The sequence below is a fragment of the Arachis ipaensis genome, chromosome B9 (assembly GCF_059453495.1).
Source record: "Arachis ipaensis isolate K30076 ecotype BB chromosome B9, ASM5945349v1, whole genome shotgun sequence".
Classification (NCBI taxonomy): Eukaryota; Viridiplantae; Streptophyta; class Magnoliopsida; order Fabales; family Fabaceae; genus Arachis; species Arachis ipaensis.
Window position 1 is genome coordinate 101,755,219 of NC_142444.1, and position 5,327 is coordinate 101,760,545.

A 5,327-nucleotide genomic window follows, 5' to 3' on the forward strand; every position below is an offset into this window, starting at 1 on the left:
CAACTCGTCTCTGAGAAACATATACGGAGAACACAGACAAATTAAAAATAACTGGGAACGTAAAACTCATACCTTGATATATTTATAAAATTAGAATAGCCAAGTATAAGTACGTGCATGAAGACCTTTTCATTAATGGCAATATGTTCATATATATATATATATATATATATATATATATATATATATGTATGTATGTATGATCCAAAGCTTTTTACTTTATCTATATGTATACAATGTATATCAGCTATATAAGGTGTTATATATAAATATATGACATAAATTAAATGAAACTGGGAAGAATGACGCATGAAGACATTAACGAAAAAAGAAAGGAAAGGAGCATTGCAATCCATAAAAGATGAGGCTTCATAGGAATATTCACATATATGAATAAGATATGGTATTGACGCAGAAGGAAACGTACGGCCACGGGATCCAATGTAAGGAAGAGAAGTCTATAGAAATCAGGGTTGGGATCACCATTTTCGCTTGAGTCAGCAGATGGCCAAAGACACATACTTCACAAAATGAGAGTAACGACATCAGATACTATATACGGAAAAGAACCTCACATATTGGGTAAGAGTATCAACAAAAAATGCCATAAAAGGCACAAATATACGTGTGTGTCTGGACATAAATATGAAGTAAGATAAATTTTGGTCACTTACCCATGGTCCACCAATGTGAAAATAAACTTTTGAATCATTAAAGAAAGTGACCGCATGACAAATATAAATCCAAAAGCCGAGGGAAACAGGGGAAGGGTGGGGAATGGTCGGGGAGGGTGGTGAATATTTTGCGATGAGAAAGAAATATAGCGTAGACCGAAATTAAATTGGTATGGCTAACATTGACATATTTATAATAAAGCCTAAGAGATGCGTATGAATATATGAATATTATTATTTAAATATTAGATAATAATACTAACAAATGAACAAACAAATTGAGCAAATATTGTAATGAAATCCAAGAAATGGAGCCTATCGTCAGTGATAATATTTGGGCCCCCAGACCCGGATACAAAGAATGACATTAGATTAAATGGCTTAATGGATTAACCTGAAATAATATTTAACATATAATAATAATAATGATAATAATAATAATAATATAATAATAATAATAATAATAATAATAATAATAATAATAATAATAATAATAATAATAATAATAATAATCATAATCATAATAAAGTAAGTACAGAGTTTATCTCTGTAGATCAAAATTTATTATTGATAGTTGACGGATCACTTTATAGTAATCCGTGGCTCCAAGTGAAAAATTGAACGGGAAGGTGTTCCCACCTTTTGAAGAAAGACCGAGAAAAATTAATAATGGACAGGTCGTCATTAAATGTAAGTTATTCACTGTGATCAGTAAGCAAACCAAGGGTTGAAGTAGGATAATAGCAGAGACAATTACCCAGTTCCAATACTCCAGAGATAAGTTGCACTGAAGGAAGAAAGAATACCATTAAATTAAAATGAAAGTAAATGTTCAATGGGGAAAGAAGTTTAACTTTAATTACTCCTGGTAGGAAAACGTCTTGTCACCAGTTCCTCCAACGGGTTGAACACGCTGAATGAGAAAGTAAGGGACACAGGTAAAGAAAATTAATTGCATTGAATCACCAACATGGTTGGGATGGGGGAAAAATAGCTGAATGGGCAGGTCCAGGGGAAACACGGTATACCAAGGGATAAATGGGAATCAATCAGAAAAGAAACTGACACATTAGAGTCAAAGAAAAATACGGCATAAAATAAAAAGAGTATGGGCAAGATAAAATCAAGTTTATAAGATACGTATAGCAGAAGCTAATGGAAGAATTAATTATGAGGCCAAATATTAACGGCACACGATGAAAGGCATAGCTTGATAACATATAGTCGCTTGTTTAACAGTTTAAGATCCCATTAAACTTTATTAGCTAAACTTTTGTTAATGGTGCATATCAGCAGATAAAAAAGTATTTTGAATAACATTAACAACGAAGTAGAAGGCAAGTCTAACGATGACTATTCTTTGGAGGTGTGAAAACTAAAAAATAGCTAACCAAGTACATGCACAGAGACGATTCCAAATTCGCTCCAAAACCTGTTAACACCCCCATACACCCACATGAAGCCCGAAATTTAGCCTTGCCCATGTATACGCCGGAGCTGGAAATGAAGAGAGGAAAAATCAAAAGTCAAGGATCTGAACTCATCCAAGTCAAAGAAAGTGTGCACAAACAAAAGATGGGATTGCTCATGCAAGAAGATTTAAAAAAAATTAACATGCATAAACTCGGACTGCGCACTTTATGGAAGAATGCGAAGTGAGCATAGCATGATAACCTTGTGGGACCATTATTTTTGTGAAACTATTTTCATAGAATAGCCAAGAATCATATAACCAGAGAAGAGATAGATAACACATAACTGAACACATAAAAAAGGGAGTAAGCTGTCGATGGTGAAGGAGTAGCCGCCACAACGACGGGTCAAAGAATCGGCCTCGGAACGATCACGGAAGCCCCTAATGAGCCGGACTAAGTATTGAGAGCATTGGCCAAATCAAGGGTTTCAGGGTGTATGCAGTCTGAAAGTGCCAAGTTAAGGAAATAACAGCTTAGTGGGCCGTCGCTCACGTAAACCACATAGTAAAAAATATCACATTGGGTTGATGTGCGCCAACAGGCCGGTTATCGTTGAATTTGAACTGAAGCATCAATTAGTACCCAAATAGTAGAAATCCTCAAACAAAATAGGAGTACAAAGCAACACAAAACTGCTGTGTGTAAAAACAAACAGTATAGAGCACGCAAAACGTGAACCTCGAAAGAGAATGCCACACCCACCCAAACATATTTGTTACCATTAAAGCAACATCGAGGGCTTACTAATATGGATCACACAATAACCATGAAATACACAACGCAAATTAAAAAACATTCATAAATAAAACATGGAGCTAGCAAGCCCAATCATGGGAAACGCATCACACAGAGGCGACACCATACAATTAAAGGCAGAGATACAATAACTAATGACTAATGCCTAACGCCTAAATTATTCACCTAATGGGAAGATAAGTTCATATAAAACAACGCACAAAACACCACAGCATTTTTTTTCACACACATGCAGAAAACTCCATGCTACCCTTGATGGAAACAACTCTGGCCCATCTTATGCGACCAACAAATCTGACGACTCCATTAGTCAGACCAACAGAACGGAATTGCGCCTCCGATATGACGGCATCAAGTGACGAATCAAAGACATCGAAGCTAAATGGTGTAGATGCCAACCCCACTCCATGGAGGTTGAGATCAAACATAACACATGGTGTATCGATCTGGTTAGGATCACCAACAAAGAGATGCCAACCCCACTCCATTCCACCAGAAGGTCCAAAGTTGATGGTCATCAGATGGATCCCGAACCTAGCAGAGGACCGCTCATAGGTAACAAAATCCACACAATCATGGTGCCCAATCAAAGTAGGATGCTCCACACGTACACCTATACCTATTTCAATCTCATTCCATGTAGAATCTAGCGTGGAGTACCTAACCACAGAAACCGCTTTCTTACGAAATCTCCCTTCATTATTGACCCAATAAATATAATGATTGGCAACTGCATAACTACTGCCCAGTCTATCAACCATTGGTGGGGTCCGAACAGAGTGACTCCACTGACCCGCATTCGAATTAAAGATCTGTATGTCGTATCTAGTAGCTGCCAGGTGACACTTGGCGAGGCTGAGAATCTTATAATCATCACTACCAACCACGCCGACAAAGGCATAAACAGACCAGTCATTATGATGGTTGAAGTGGTAACAGTCAGACCCTGGATCTGGAATAATAGACCTCTAGGAGCCCAACGGATCCCATATAACCAACGAACTGGAACAGCCATCGGTAGAATACCTAGCACAAAGCTTGCCCATGACAGACCCTACCAAGGAAAACCACGTCCAGACGAGAGGAGCGGTCATCAGAACCTCCACACAAGTTTCGAAGACTTACAGAGACAGCTATCCACAATCGACCTCTTTCAGCGGATTGTCCAAATGAAGGACCACCGCCTTCCCTCCTTTTGACTTCAAATGAGTGACCATGTTATCTGCCAGGTTCAACCTATTGTGCCAATCACGCAACATGCATCTGCCCCTTCCAATTGTTTTTCCATTGGATAGAAGAAATATCTTCAGAATCAGGTCCGTTGGCAGCACCGAGAAGTTGGAATTGGTTGGATCCCGAGAATGGCCACCGTCGAAGACGGCATCAATCTGTGTGGTGGATGATCGGGAGCTTCCAACTAGGTGCTGATCTTCCATGCTAGCCGTTGAGGAGGAAATGTGAAAAAGATAAGGGATAATGTACGAGAAAGAGAGAAGACAAATGCTAGGTTAATGGGGAAATGAGATCTTTACGTGGTGTGATATGGCTAGACGGTGAGTCTGGTTCTTCTTAAATACATACCAACAAAATATAGATATAGATATATAGATATATAGATATATTTTCTTCATTTAACCCTTTACTCCTTTAATCCTTTTATCCTTGTATATTATATATTATTAATCCTTTAATTAATGCTTTAATATTATTAATAGTACAAATAGTACGTGTGTATATATATATATATATATATATATATATATATATATATATATAAACTACATGTAAATGTATAAATATTTATTCTGTTACTAATGGCTTATACGCTTGCATATATTTAATTTACAGTAATTTATAATTTAGATAATTTATATTTTATATATTTTATGTTTCTATGAGAGCCAGAACAACAATAACCTCACCAGTCCAATAATGTTGGTAATAAATGTGAGTAGCCAAATAAGACTTATAGTAAATAAGAAAAATAAATGTATAAATACATAAATATATTAATAATAAAATAAAGTAAAATTGTGAAATTAAATCTTTACCCCACCATTACAGTTAACTCCACGGCAACAACACCTGGTCACTAAACAAAATGATGATGCATGAATTGATGAAAGTCCAGGCCGGTGAAACGTGGTCGTTGAAAAGGATAATGCATTAATTCATGATGATACGGGGTGATGACACGTTGATTTCGAATGCGTTGCTGAAATCGGGATTTAAGATATTAACTAAGGATTAGGAGAGAACATTTCCATTGAGTTCCAGTGAATTACAATGTGTTGATACAAAATAGAAGATAGAATGTAGAATTTTCTATTTTTGTAGTCATAAAAGGTCGTCGTCTTGATGTTTACACAAGCTGGAAAGAGGCGAATGGATACGTTTTTAATTTTACCATCCCAGAGCTTCA

General features: G+C 36.5%; 1 pseudogene; it reads right to left on the minus strand.

Moving 5' to 3' along the window:
* Nucleotides 1-3,126: 3,126 nt before the first annotated feature.
* Nucleotides 3,127-4,341, minus strand: LOC148545672 (uncharacterized; annotated as a pseudogene).
* Between the last annotated feature and the right edge of the window lie 986 nt (nt 4,342-5,327).